Raw genomic sequence first — 16,703 nt, 5'->3', positions numbered from 1 at the left:
ACAACATCACATTTGTTTTCTGCAAATTAAGCGATAATCTATTTGCTCTTAGCCATTGCATTATCTTGTTCAATTCTATATTCATGACATCAACTAATGTATGAGGATTTGAATGAGAAAAGAAAAGATTAGAATCATCTGCAAATGATATAAAAGAAAAAAACATTTGAAGATTTTGGAAAATCATTGATGTAGATAATAAAGAGTAAATTCAAATTCAAATTCAAAGTTTATTTCATTTTTCGACATAACATATGTTTCACTTCTTTTGATAACAGAGAACAAGGTAAATAGAACATAGTGAAATGAATAGACTGTACAATAATTGAGGACCTATAGTAATCATACATTGTATAGTAAAAAAGCAACAGAAGTGATCGAAGTGAAGTACATGTATACCGTGCGAAAAATGGAGGGACCCATAAAAAAGCAACAGATAACGGCCCTAGTATACTTCCTTGTGGAATTCCACAATTAACTGAGCCCAAAGAGGATTTTTCATTGTTTATACAAACAAATTGTTTTCTGTCTTTCAAATAGCTTCTGAACCACTCCAAGGCCTTCCCACGTATACCATAATGATTAAGTTTATAAAGAAGAATGTCGTGGTTAATCGTGTCGAAGGCCTTGGATAGGTCCAGGAAGATTCCTGCTGTATTTTGAAACTTATCAATTGCTCGAGATACTTTTTCAGTGAAAGATAATATTGCATGTGCTGTGCTATGTTTCTTGCGAAATCAAAATTGATATTTTGACAAAATGTCATTTCTATTTAAGAAATCTATAACTCGAGAATATATTATCTTTTCTAATATGTTAGATATATTAGGCAAAAGTGAAATAGCTCTGTAAGTATTCAATTCTTCCCTATTACCCTTTTTAAAAATGTAAACTACTTTTTATATTTTCATAACATCTGGTACCTGATAGATTAAAAATATGAAACAAAGAATCAACAATATAAGATATTATATTTTTTAACAGTATATTATCAATATCATCATAACCAGAACTTCTTTTAGAAGGTAAATTATGAACAATATCTAAAATTTCATATACTGTTACAGGGGAAAAAAGATTGAATTTTGATTACCTACTTCCAGGTATTCATAAAATTCTTTAGTAGACAACGGAATATTTGCACAAAGATTCCGGCCAACAGTTGAAAAATGTGAATTGAATATTTCTGCTTTCATACGTAAATCTTTTATTTCAAATCCATCATTCTTAATTTTAGAAATAACATTTCTTTTCTTATGCTTATTTAATGTTTCATTTATCAATTTCCAAGTATTACGCATATCATTTTTAAACAAATCTAATTTTCTCATATAATAATTCCTTTTTTCTAACGCAATACTATAGTGAGAGTATTTTTATATGCAGTATACTTATCACGGGATTGCTGTGTTTTTTTAGCCTTTATACTTACATGATACAAATCATTTTTACGATTAATTGAACGTGATAATGACTTTGACACCCATGGCAATCTTGGATCACGTTTATAACTACCCAACTTCTTTTTAACTAATGGAATATGTGATGCGCTCCGTCGGAATGAGTCAAAAGTCGCAAAAAATGAAATCGTAGTTATGCCTATATGTGAATTCTACAGACTCAAAGCTTTACACTGATATATAATACAACTCATTTCGACATCCCTATAGATCATAAAAACGAATATTAGCTACGCTTAAGATGTCAGTCCATTTTCTAAATAACGGAGAAAATCGCTCTCAAAGTTCAGGCTATGTTCAAGCTCACGACCTGTTTCTTTCACGAGACGAAACAATACAACAATCCTGCTTAGCGACGGCGTTTACGCTCCATCGCACGCACTACCATATAAGGCGATAGCTTGGGTGTGTAAGATAATTAACCAATCGCAGGACAGGTCTATCATAAACGATTCTGACCAATACGGCAGCCCGAATGTAAACTTCGGTGCGTTTGTGTCCGTGTTGCTGCAGCCGCATGAATGAGTCGGTACGCGTTGTGTGTCGGCTGCGGTGTAGTTTGCCGCAAATTTTGAACTCACAAACAATAGGAAACAGTAGAAAGAAAAAAAGGCACGCAATGCGTATTACGAGAAGCGTCCTTAGTGAGGGCGTTGATCGCTTCCATTCTCCTCCCATGTTGTTGTCAATGGAAACGTTTAGCAAGTACCAATAGCTAAATAGAACCTGTGAACCCATTGTAGGCGGGAGTTCAAAAGACAGCATCGGTAGAGAAAATCAATGAAGTTAATTAACGAAAGTCGTCTTTTGAGATCGTGTTCTTTGCATGTACTAAAAACCCTCAAATTATGCACATGGTCGTAATGTTGCAGAGCATCAAAGACTGCTTTCGCGTCTGTTCTGCTGCAGCTCTATACAGTCGTAACATTCTGAATTCCCGCCATATTAGGCACATTCCTTTATAGACGTTGCGTCCACAGTAATTATCGCTCATCACACTTGCCAATGCTGCACATACTATACGCATCAGAAGCAAAGGTTGATGTAGGCCTGAGAGCTTCACGTTGGGTTTATATGATTGTATCATAAATATACTTCTTATTCTCGGTCACTTTTGTAATACCATAGCATATAAAGAACCATTAACTTGTGGCTTAAGCTTAATGTTTTTTTACATCACATTTACAGTTACAATCTTTCTGCATTTGAGATACTGACAAATATTCGGAATTAATACTTAGGCCTTCCTCATTTCGTTTTGTATTCACAAACCTTACTAAAATAAAATTGATTGCTTGATTACTTTCGGGTAAAGGAACCACCGGAAAAGGAACCGCATTTGATTTTCTTGTTAACGAACCTAAGCTAATAGCGAACCATATTTCATTGTGTGATTAATGAACCTTCAGAACAATCAATTGTATTACCCCCCCCAAAAAAAAAAGAGCATTTCAATGTCATGCGTTGTCAATAGTGATAGGCCCGTTTTTATTTCCTAGTGTGTCTCAGTACTCCTGCGTTTATTTTTAAGGATGTGCCTCTCTTTATGATTGCGATTGATGTTCAACTATTTCTTTCCCGCAACCTTGAACAGGAAGAAGCTAAAATTGAGGCAAGGAGACGAGTTTTCTTCCATGAGATACAATCATTAAGACATACATTTATTCCCGAAAGTTGTGTGATTGCTTATGCGCTAAAGAATTATGTCCATTACATGTATCAGGCACTATACAAAACGGTTGAAATGTGCTGAAAGTCGAACTTCGTTTTTTTTTTTTTCTATTTCCATTTCAAGCGGGGATAGACTAGAAATTAGTTTGTTTATATTGGCAGCAGACATTAGTTTTCCAGTACATACTCCGCATTTAAACAGTCGCCATATTTTCGTGGTCAGAATCAGATAATGGACACGTGATATATTATAAAAATGAAAATACAAAACAACGAACAAAACAAGCACGCCAATTAAATAATTTACTAGAATTAATAGAACACACTGTACACAGCGATATCATGCATGGCAGATCAAATCAAGTTCAATTGGTGAGAAAGCTAAATGAAGTTAAAAAGTTGACTTCTTTACGTTTCTCTTTCAATTTATGAAATCAGAATTACATTGTATATCTATTGCAGCGGATTGTCTCTGTTGCGAACGATCGTCATACATGTATATAGCATTGTTAGTCTTCTGAGCAAATCCGAAACCCTAAATACTTTAATTTTTGCTTGATAATGTAATAACCCTTATAACTTTATAAAGGACTCGCAAATTCAAAGTTTCAAACCGTATACTAAAACATTACATTGTACACGATGTATTTTAATGCGTTGATCGTTAGCATGTTAATAGCATCAATCTGCCTTTTATTTTCCGTACGTAAAGCGCACAGAAACGTAACCAAACGTTACCAAATACAGTGGAATGCATTGTACGGCGTGGTATTATCATAACAAGTATATCCCATTCCTTTTTACTTTTATTTGCTTGAAGCAGTAGTCAAACCATGTGTCATTTTCGTAGCGACACCACTTAGGAATTAGAATGTATGAAGATAATCGTTACTTAATTATTTTGCGCTAATAGCATTTACATTTTCCAACTGTTATTGACAGGATTATGTTACTGTGATGGTTACGATTACGAATGTTGGTTATGAATTCAAAAGACTGGTTCATTAATCGAACTATAAAGGTAATAGCCGTTTTGAAAGAAGTTCGGTACAAATTCAAAACGCAATCGAAGTCATCGTCATAGGGGGAACTGATAGCTCTAGAAAACTTGTTTAGGCCAGTAAAGATTGCCGTATGCAATCTTTGTAGAAAGTTTTGACTTAGGCCATCTTTTGAGTATTTTGAGAAATTATATAAAGAACTATTTGTTTTGATTATGTCAAGAATTAGTTTGAACTATGAGAATAAAAAGGCGCGGTTACCTCAACAATGTCGTAGTGCGATTAGACATGATGGGTAAAGTGAATTCATGACTTGTTGACTTATCCTCACTGAATTGATGATCACTTCTGTAAACCATCAGTTAAGTCTTGTAGATGATACCTCTGTAATCGTAGTCAACATTCTTTTGAGCGATGAGACGAAAACCAACAAACAAAATGCCATGTATCTTCGCTCGAGTTTCCAACATTTGGCGTCACCCGACCAACAATAAGGCCGAATCAAATGGAACATTATATTGTGGGATAGCAGACTGTGTTACGATCTTTAAATATTGCGAGCAATTGTTAAAAAAAGAAAAAGAAAGAGAAAATGAGGCAAGGTTCAAGAAATTCGAAAAAGCATGTAAATGCAGGCGATCATGTTTAATATTCAAAGTAAGAGATTACAATCGGCCATGCGGATGTATATGATTGCCTTATTTACATGTCTGATTTTTGTAAACTATGTTATATTCAAATTTAAGTTCCCTTCCCTCGATAAAAGTTGTGTTGGGTTTTCGCTAAAGGCATTTATTAGGAAACGCTATAAAAACGGCAACAAATGCCTACTACACATCAAGAGATGACCTATACATACATGAAACACAAAAATTCTGTACGTTCTGATATAATGCAACTGCTTGTTTGTTTGTTTGTTTGTTTTGAATTACCATGGTCTTTGTCGGGGTAAAGATGAAGAAAAATAGTAGAGTGTATCACTCTCAATTCCGGATTTTTGCGATAAGTGTGTATTCCCGCCCTTTCTATACAGGTAAACGATTTAAGCTTGGTATGCTTTTACAAAAGCCTGGTGTCACGCAGAAGAACTGATTCCGCGATCGCTTTTAACCTTTCATAAAATTCACGTTTTAAGATAGTAACGGTAGCTTGTAAGAGATAAAGTAAGTTAGCGTCCCAGACTGTGGTTCTGAACACAAAAGGGGACTGAAAAATTCTTTTACAAATTAGCAGACATAATGCCGATCCTCCAACACTGTTGCTCCATTACAGTATGTCACTGATTCTGCTATCAATGGCGAAGAAAGAATACTGGTTGCGTGATTATCCACCCCTTGATAGCAGGAAGTTTACATTTCATTGTTCAAGGCTTCGTTGATGCGGGGTTTACTCGGATAAAAGGCGTGAACAGTGTCGCCCGAGTTCTTTCATTCGAATTCCTCACAATACACAATTCAATAGGCAATTAGCGTTGCTACTTCGCAAAGCTGTTAGCCAAATTCTTTGCAGACTTGACCTCTCACATGTCAGCTACACGTAATACACGACAAACAGCTATCATTACAAACATTCTGATAAAAAAAAAAGTGAAGAAGCACACTTTTGAGTAGCGACACAGCTTTCTGTCACTTTCTCAAATAGGTCTTACTTCTAAAAAATACACAGATGACAAGAGTCAGAATATCCTCCAAAGGGAACACGAGCTATTTGGGCATAATAATAATGTTTATCTTCCAATTTCTCTCCATGCCGTCACGGCCCAAACCATCATAAGTAAATAGGGCAATATTTTTTTATTAACCAGGGAAATAATATTACGCATTACATACATTTGGCTAATTATCACACGAATTTTCGACTTTATAAAAACGAGAATAATTGACAACTTAGGCCCTACTATATCTCCAAAGATGAACTTTAAACAGCAAGTCACATACCAGGGAACGAAAGTTATAATCATTTGAATGAATTCATTAATGAGGCCAATAACCGTTGTAAAAGTACACACACGCATCACTAGAGAGGTTTCAAGTTCGATATGTGATCATTTTAGCTTATTGATAAAGTATCATAAATTTTGCGTGATCGTCGTTGGAATAAAATTTTTCAGCGCCATTTGTGCGTCACATCAATCACCACTTCATGAATGTGGTGCATGTATCAAACGCAACTCGCTGGTCATGCAATTGATAGCCTTGGTCAGCTCACTGTTATTGCGTAATTTTATAAAGCCCTCGCCGCCGCCGCCGCACGCACCATGCTTTGTTTTGTCTTCAGTGGGGTCAAGAGCAATGCTTCATTAGCATACGCCCTAGCAACGGAGGCGGAGTCTCGATCGGGCGAGAACAATAGGTGCGAAACGCAACGCAAAGGCGAGCGTTCGAAAAAAATGTAACCGAAAAAAATGGTCTCAGAAAAACTGTGATTTGGGACACTTGTACTCACTTTTACACGCTGAAATTTTCTGTACAAATAGATAAAACATCAAGGAATCAAAATCCGTCATAAAAAAATTTCGACCCGAGCAGTGCTTCCCCTTCATTTTCGGCTCATTACGGGAAAACTCCCCGTGCGACTTATGACTCATTTTGTTGGAGCGTCACACATATGTGTATCTAACAAAGTAACAATCTTATTTATAAAAATTTCAAAGCTACATTCGTATCTTGCACCACATATAAGTCAGACCAGTCAATTTCCATCAAAGATTCTTGAAACCGGGCTATATTGTGAGGTGTAAACTTACGCCTTCTTTCATAATTCTGAGCTATTTTAGTCTTTAACTGCAAGGATGAACACATATAAATAGCTTAATGATCAGATATATCCGTAAGTATAATAGCAGAATCAGGAAGAGGGTTTACATTACAAAAAATATTATCTATTAAAGTGGCAGATTGTTCAGTTACACGGGTTGGTTTTGAAATCAAGGGTGAGAAATATGCAGAGAGCATAATATTGAGAAATTCCTCGGGATAGTAAAAATCATTACATTTACTTAAATCAATATTAAAGTCACCCATTAAATAACATTCCTTATTCAAAACTGAAGATTCTTGTAGTAATTCATTAAAATAATCAAAAACTAATTTTATATTTATAGCGTCAGGGGGCCTGTATATTACGCCTAGTAAATTATTTTTTCCGATTAGGCACTTTGATTTCTATAAATAAGGATTCAACAAAACTTTCCATTCGACAGATATCTTTTCGAATGAAAAAAAAAAATCAAAGTTGGATTTGACATAGAAAGCAACACCCCCACCAATTCTATTATATCTGTCGTTATTTATCAAATGATATCCTGGGAGATTGAATAAAGAGGCAGTATAAATCAGTGAGCCATGTTTCTGTAAGCCCAATTACAGAAAAAAAAAATAGTCTATGAAATTATCTAAAAAAAATACGCAAATTTTCAAAATTTTTATTTAAACTTCTTGTATTCATATGCATCAGGGAGAATTTTTGCTAACATATTTGAACTTAATTGGTTAACAGTGACATATGGCGAAGAAATATCTTGAAATTTATCATCAAAATATCATTTGTATGAAAATTAATATCTTTGGATATTAGGTTATCAAATGACAGTGAAGCAGTGGCATTCTGATTATTTGAATCAAATACAAATAAATCATGAAAATCCTGTTCATTCAAACGACTGAAGTCAAAATTAAATATCGAATCAGCCATTAAATCGATTCAATACTGGAAGATCCTGACGGTCGTAACAAAACCACTACGCACGTCCTGTAATGAGAAATCCACTGACCTGTTGAAAGAAGAAGAGGGCATGAAAAGAAAGAGTGTACATACATGCACACACATGGTACAGACAAACACATGCATACAAACACATACACAAACATACACGCAAACACACACACACACGTTCATAGACAGACGCACACACATACTCATACACATCAACGTCATAAGGGGACTTACACATCTATCAATTTAAGGAGTCACATCGGTCTCTCCAAAGGAGCGCAGGAGTAAAATAACCTTATGTTCAAACTACAATCTTAGAATTTGTACCGTTCACTAATTTCATTGGTACTTTCATTACCTATCAATAACTATCACAAGGAAAACAGTTAATGTACCAAAACAGATCTTTCCTGGAAGTAACGAAAAGAAAAATAAATGTTGAAAAAATGCTTGTAATTGAATCTCATAAAATCAAATTATGGGACAGGGAAAAAAGAAGGATATTAAAAAAAGAAAAATAATACTAATGTTTCTTACTAAATCAATCTTAACTATATCCTAATCTTTTATTGCCTAAGAGGCAAATTATGAAAATGTCGTAATCTATACAAACAGAAAAATTAAAATAAACACAGAATTTCTGTGTAGTGTCGGGGTTACAACATATTTTCGATCTATTAACATTACAAATATACTAGAAAAACCAAAAAACAAAAACAAAAACCAAACCCCAAATATAAATACTACAGAGATTTGATAAATACAAAAAGATATATTATTTAAACATGATTACTAACTTAATAAATCGGTTAATTCATACAAAAACTAGGAAAAATATAACACTATTCTATACTAAAAGAAACCAATTTTAATACCTAAACAATAAAAGAAAAAAATCAACAACAAAATAGCGGTATTCACGTCTCGTAGGAAAAATTTAGCTAAATATTTTACGATCAATGACACGTTAGGGTTTCGATAATGCATTTAATCATGATCGGTTGCAAATCAGAACGTGGTTACTGAGTAACCCTTTAACTTGATTAATACATCGAGCCATACGATAAAAAAAAATCCACAATCGATTGCAAGTCAGGGTATTGAAGATATTGAGCATGGTCGTTTGTATATCAGAGCGTGGTTACTGAGCAACTCTTTAAATTGATGAGTAAATTGGGCCATAAGATAAGATATAAAGGAAATAACACTTTGCAAAAAGACAAGAAAAGAACAAAGTCGAACTTCGACCATAAGAAAAAACAATAACAGAAAAGATATTCCAATCTCAAAGCATAGTTGCGACATGATATTCCATGATCGATTTTAAATCAGGGTGGTTTTTTTTTTTTTTTTCAAACAGTATTTTATTTCATCATTATTTCATATTTCATCACCTATAATTGATTACAATTCAATATTTAGTGGTGTTGCTTGCTGCGTGACATTTCAAACGTATATTAAAATATCACAAAATAATTTTTAGGACTGTCATTGTGTCAGTTTGTGATTGTTCTACTATACAATACACAGCAACTGCTTCACAAATATAATTATCCCCGCAATAACTATAAGATCACTTTTTGATAATGCCTAATGGGTGAGCAAAACCAAAATGTATGTACAATACACATAACAAAATGTACCTATTGACTGCGTCCGTATACTCGTCACAGCAGTGATTATGAGATAATGAAATCAATATTGTTAAGGGATCAAACAAAAGGTCTGCATACCTATGTATCAGGGGTCAACAAAAAGCCTACATACCTATGTACACACATACATATACAAAAACTTTACAAATCTACATGAACAATGTCTGTACATAATTCATACCTATAAACATTACCCCTTCATCGCTCACCCGTATAACCTCATCAACTCTTCCCCCTCTAAATAGGCACACTCCAGGTATACCTCTCTCCAGCACAGATACACACATATATTTGCACACCCCCACACACACACGCCCACAAACACCGAACATGTTCACCAAACACTCAACAACAAAAAGCACAAAAAGATAGCAATAGATGTGGAGTAAGTATCACCGTGTCATTAATTGATTCAATTTCCTGCTGTGCAAGGCCAGCGTACCTCGTTTCATTGCTAATCCCCTTTCTTCTTCTCGACTTTCTCACATTCTTTCTCTAATTTCTCTTATCAAAGGGGGCCTGCTCTTTTCCTTCGAAAATACAAATATCATCCATTTTATCAATAATATCAAATGGTTTATGAGTTGTCCTTTTCCAATATCCTGCGTTTTGATACCAAAATGAACAGATTGACAATCTAACTTTTGCATCTGGGTATTATAAAAACAAAAACTTCACTACACAATTTCTAAATCTGATTAACTTTCCTACAATAAAAAACAAGTGTTCATAAGTCTCAACCTCAGAATAACAAAATATACATCGGTTATCTCCTACAAAACCAAAAGAAAATAACTTAGCTTTTGTAATATTAAACCATTCAACATTTTATATTGAAATTCACGCAGCTTACAACCAAGAGTAGACTTCCGAGGCCTTAGAAAAATCGATCTAATATCTATTTCCTCGAAATTATATTTATAAATTATATTATAAATTATTATATGCTGATGATGTTTCAATTCCATCCCTCATCAATGCTTTATAAATAAGTTTTGCCGTTATATCCTGTATATGATATATTTTATTCTGCAAATATAATTCAATTTTCAGTTGAGTATCCTCCATATTAATTTCTCGTTTTAATGTACCTTTCCATGATGACGGTGAAGCTAAAAATATTTCAAACATTTTTCCAACCATTTCTTCACTAAATCCTAATCTGAAAAACTCCCTTCTCCCTTTGAAGTCCCCATTTACATCTACCAAATGATGAACTTTATATACATTCCTAAGAAATAACTCTTTATCAAATATTGTATATCCATCAATCAAAATGAATTTATTATTAAAAATTACCTCATTCCTTTTTGAATCCTCTTTCAGAATCAAACTTCTACTTCTCATCCAAACCTGCAACATATCATTGTAAAATTCTGGTAAAATTAGCCTCAACAACCCTAAAATCGCCTTACTATAAAAAATCAAAATACCTCCCACCGATTTAGTAAAAAACTTAAAACATAACTTCCACTTCATACTATGATCCCCAGAAATCAAACGCTTAATCCACATAATTCTTTGTGCTTTAACAAACACTCGAAAATTAATGAACTTTAATCCTCCCCTATCATAATCTAAATACAAAATATTCCTTTTTATTTTATCTCTACCCCTCCAAATAAAATCAAACACCACCTTATCTAACTCCTCGAATACCCAATCAGGTGTTACCATGAGTGAAGAGATATAAATCAACTTTGGTAAAACAAAAACCTTTACTAATTGAACTTTCCCCATCAGCGTTAAATCTCTCTGTTTCCACCATGATAATAATCTCTTTATCTTACTCAAAATCTCCTTATAATTCATAACTTCTTTAACATCAGGGTTCAAAGAAAGATATATTCCTAATATTTTTACCACATGTTCTACTCTACCAAAAGGCAACACACAATCCTCCCTCGGAATACCTACTAACAACACATACGTTTTATCATTATTGACGTTTAAACCCGAAATTTGATATAATACATCAAATAATCTTTTAACCTCCTCAACAGAATATCGATCCTGAAGAAAAAAAAGTAACATCATCAGCATACAGAATTTGTTTGATTTCAACATTATCAACCATTAACCCATGAATATCAAAATTCTTCCTTATTGCCTGTGCCAAAATTTCAATACACATAATGAATAAATACGGGGATAAAGGATCTCCTTGCCTTATCCAAAACCAAATATATTCAAAAACTTTCTGCAAAGGTGTATGACGGATCGAATCAAAAGCTTTCCCAAAATCAATAGCAAACATATAACCAGGTAAACAACAGCTCGATGTATAAAAGATCATATCATCAATCAATCGAATAGCCTCTCCAATTTCTTCCTTCTATATATCCAACTTGATCAACATTAATTATTTCATGCAAAACATGCTTAATACGGTTTAACAAAACTTTCGCAAGTATCTTATAATCTACATTCAATAATGAAATAGGTCTGTAATTCTTTATATATAAAGGATATTTTCCTTCCTTATGAATCAAAGTAATTACACCTTGTTTTTGAGAAGCAGACAATTCTCTTCTGTTTTATGCTTCATTAAAACTGTCCAACACCAAATCCCCTATCACTGGCCAGAATGTAATATAAAATTCTACACTTAATCCATCATTTCCTGGAGATTTATTTACTTCATCTGATTCAAAATAATTTCACATTCTCTTTTAGAAATATACCCCTCACGGGATTGAATAGAATCCCTACTTAATGTTGGTAAATTTAGAAAAAAAATATATACTATCGCCAGATATGAAATCAAAATTCTCAGAATAAAGGTTACTATAAAACCTTTTTATTTCTCTAATTATTTCCTTAGAATCACAAACTACCTCATCATTAACCCATACACTTTTAACAATCATTTTCCTCTTATTCAATTCCATTTACTGTTTGAAATAAGATGAGTCACCTTCTCCACCTTCATACCACGAAGCCCTTGAACGAATTTTTATCCCTTCATTCACATAATCATAACATTTTTTCAACTCTTTCTTTTTATCTTCCAACAACGTAATTCTATCACTATCTAATCTCAAAAATACGTCATGTTCTAAAAACTAAATTTCTTCCTCAATTCTCTGAATTTTTTCTTACGTTGTTTGGCCAAATTTATAGAATATTTCCTAGAGTAAAATTACAAATTTTCATTTTCAAAAAATCCCACAAAACCCTTTTATCTTCTATTTCATTCCGAAATTCTCCCAATATTTTTATTATTTCATCTTTCATTTTACTGACATATTCACTATCTTTACACAAACTGTTATCAAATTTCCAATATGACGCCTTAAAACACCTATCATTTTCCTTATCATTAGGTTTATTCGAAAGTTACAAAAAAAAATGCTGAATGATCTGGCGCAATAGAAGTTAATATCTTGCATTCCTTTACAATATCATGCAACTCACTCGAAATAAACCAATAATCAAGTCTACTTTGCATAAACGGAAATACCTATCGATAAGTAGATTGGATACAGAGATTGGATACAGAGAGGGCGCTATGGACTGAGACACACGCGGCAATTTCGTTTGTCTCGCAAAAGTAACAAAATTTCACCAAATTGGGACGTCTACTTCATCTTTGCGGGTCTCACATTCTAACAAAACGACAAAGTTAGAAACATCGTCTGAGGATGGACCAACCAAAATCTGCTCGGCCGCAACGGTTACCCGCTACAAAGGCAAAAAACTATGGTCCTTCTGTGAGAAAACCCGCAGCCCAGGTACGTGCAAACAGCCCTTCAAGTCCGAACCCGAAGGTCACTAAACCCTGCTCCCATGACTCCGGTCGCTTCCCAGCGAGAGTCGTTGGAAGGCCAAACAGCCAGCGATGCGGAATCTGTTGAACTGGTGCCTGATGACGTCACAATTATGGCTGTCGCATCCGCGACGGTAACCAACCCAATGCACCCAGATCGAGGCACCACTATGCCCGCCGATAAGGAAGCACTGGCCTCTGCACCTCCCAATGTGCAAACCCCTGGAAGCTTGGACGCATACTTCAAGGAAGCTACCAGCGGATTCAATAAAATGATCCAAGACGCTGTCGACAAGTTCCTTGGGAAGTTGAGCGATCTTGAGGCCAACATTGAAGCTTCTATCCAATTTGAGAGCAAACGGGTCGATGATCTCGAAGTCAAACAAAAGGAAATGGAAGGTAGAATGAAAAGAATGGAAAAAGAAATTGCCGAGCTGCGCTCCGAAGTATTGAAAAAACAGAGCGGAAACAAACAAAACCGAAAGAATATCTAGGAGGAATAACATCCGCATCGTGGGAATCCCTGAAACACCAAATGACCAGAGGGAAGACTGCGCCCACATCGTCGAAGACATCCTGCGGTCCAAATTCAAGATGACCACAAAGGTGGAGCGAGCTCATCGTGATGGTCGCAAGATGGAAGGTCGTCCCAGGCACATCTTGATAAAGTTTCTCTCATACAGAGAAAAAGTAGATGTCATCCGTCGTGCCAGGGAAATCCTAAAGGACGAGCGATATTTCATTATCGACGGCTTGACGCAGACTGACCTGGAAGAAAAACAGAAATGGAAGAAACAAGTCCAAGAAATGTACAGCAAAGGTACCAAGTTCAGATTCTATGCCGGAAAATGGGGCCAAACCGGAGGCGCTCCCTTTAATTTCGAGTGAGTAGTCATCTCCTATATACATTTCTTATAACTTCAACTGAAGTTTTGTGTACCCTACAGAGAAGATCAGTAACATTGGCCCAGTTGTACATGATTATGCTATGATAGATACTTATTGTCCTACACGAGTAACTCAGAAATCATATTTTAGGTATACTTATTCCACTCAAAAATTCTTATAACTTCAACTGAAGTTTTGTGTACCCTACAGAGAAGATCAGTAACATTGGCCCAGTTGTACATGATTATGATATGATAGATACTTATTGTCCTGCATGAGTAACTCAGAAATCATATTTTAGGTATACCTATTGCACTAAAAAAATTCTTACAACCTCAACTGAAGTTTTGTGTACCCTACAGAGAAGATCAGTAACATTGGCCCAGTTGTACATGATTATGCTATGATAGATACTTATTGTCCTACATGAGTAACTCAGAAATCATATTTTAGGTATACCTATTGCACTAAAAAAATTCTTACAACCTCAACTGAAGTTTTGTGTACCCTACAGAGAAGATCAGTAACATTGGCCCAGTTGTACATGATTATGATATGATAGATACCTATTGTCCTGCATGAGCAACTCAGAAATCATATTTTAGGTATACCTATTGCACTCAAAAAGTCAATGATGTTGGCTTAATTAAAATGTGCGCATTGGTTTTTCATTAGGTATACCTATTGCGCTCAAAAATTCAATGACGTTGGTTTGGTTAAAATATGCGCACTGGTTTCCTAATAAAAACACACCGGTTTTTGCATGGTTACAAACATTCCGGTTTTTCATTACACTAAATTGAAGTGGTAGAAGTAAATGAATCCAAAGTTTACTAGAATTGCTGTCAACGTACAGTGCCAAATGCATACTAAGATACTAAAGTGAAATGGTAGAAGACAATGTATATCAAGATACTGTATTTTTCATTTTTTTTTTCTCTCCTTTTGTTCAGGATGGCATCTGCAAATGGGTACCATCCGAACTGAATACAATATCAGCCGAGTATTATATTTTTCTCTACTTATGCAATGAACCGGCTGCACAGTGTATTACAGCAGGTGTGACTTGCTCAAATTTGGTATGTGTCTTGAACCGGCTGCACAGTGTATTACAACCCTTTAGCAGTTAACGTACGCAAGCTACATTTCACTATCATCAATGCAACACGCTTAAGCATTCTATGCAGGTTGTATAGTTGCCCAGGGTGAATTATTCAGTCTGATCTTTTTGTTCAGTATGGCATCTGCAAATGGGTGCCATCTGAACTGAATTCAGTATCAGCCGGGTATTACATTTTTCTCCACTCACGCAGTGAACCGGCTGCACAGCGTATTACTAATACAGCAGGTGTAACTTGCTCAAATTTGGTGTGTGTCTTGGTTACTAGTGTTGCCCCTGGCAACCTTGTTCTTATCCTAAATCATGTAAAGAGTCCCTCAGTGTTGATCTTGTTGGCGCATAGGGATTTAGTGATGTTTTGCTCTCCAACTGTGGGAGAGGAGAAATCCGTATTGAATGAATGATAAAAAAAAAAAACCGGTTTACTTATAGATGTTCCTGGTAAACAAGCCCATTACTGGTTTCCTCCAAATGGATTCCTCAAGTATAGGTTCCCTTAGGCTGTAGGAGGTTTACCCGGCTGACATGACGGTTGTCAAGTCACTTCATTGTGATTAGAGCCTGCACGATGTCGTGATCCATCGCAACCAAATCTAAATGTATGATGTGATAAATACATATATATATGTATACATAATCTATTTCAATCAATTGGTAGCTCAATTCAGAACCTTAACAGATGATGTTTTGAAAATAGAGCCATTAGTATGCTCCCAAATTACCCAACCTTTTAGCAGTCAACGTACGCAAGCTATACACACTTCATTATCATTAATGCAAAACGCTTAAGCATTTTATGCAGATTGTTTAGTATAACTAGGGTGAATTGTCCAGTCTGTTTTTGTTTTTGTTTTCTATTCAGAATGGCATCTACAAAGGGTGCCATCTGAACTGAATACAGTATCAGCCGAGTGTTATATTCTTCTCCACTCATGCAGTGGACCGGCTGGCTGTACAATGTATTTATAATATGTTAACCTGTATTTTGTTGGAATTTGGTGTGTGCTTTGCTCGCTATAGAGTTTTCCTTGGCAACCGTGTACTTGCACCATATAGTGACGGTTGGCGGTCCCAGGGTGTTGGTCTTCTTGGGGCATAGGGATGGGGTGATCTTTTGCTCCGTAGTTATGGAACAGGAGAAATCCGTATAGATGATAAAAACGGTTTAATCATAGATGTTCCTTGTGAACAAGCCCGTTGCTGGTTCTTTCCAAATTGATTCCTCGGGCAAGGTTCCCTTACGCTGTAGCTGCCTGAGATTTGTACCCTGCAGGCATGATGGTTGTCAGATCAATTTATTGTAATCTAGAGCCTGCACGGGGTTAGGGTTCATTGTAGTTAAATTCATGGTTATATCATAATGTATGTGATAAATATATTGACATGATTGCCGGAATTTTATTGCGATTAGATCCAGCACGGGAT

The 16,703-nt window shown here is 35.2% G+C and overlaps 1 pseudogene; it reads left to right on the top strand.

Annotated features, from left to right (window-relative positions):
* Nucleotides 1-13,145: 13,145 nt before the first annotated feature.
* Nucleotides 13,146-14,158, top strand: LOC140229425 (uncharacterized; annotated as a pseudogene).
* Nucleotides 14,159-16,703: the final 2,545 nt, after the last annotated feature.

Source organism: Diadema setosum, chromosome 6 (genome assembly GCF_964275005.1).
Source record: "Diadema setosum chromosome 6, eeDiaSeto1, whole genome shotgun sequence".
Classification (NCBI taxonomy): Eukaryota; Metazoa; Echinodermata; class Echinoidea; order Diadematoida; family Diadematidae; genus Diadema; species Diadema setosum.
Note: the sequence above shows the minus strand (reverse complement) of the source record. Positions and strands in the feature narration are given on the sequence as shown.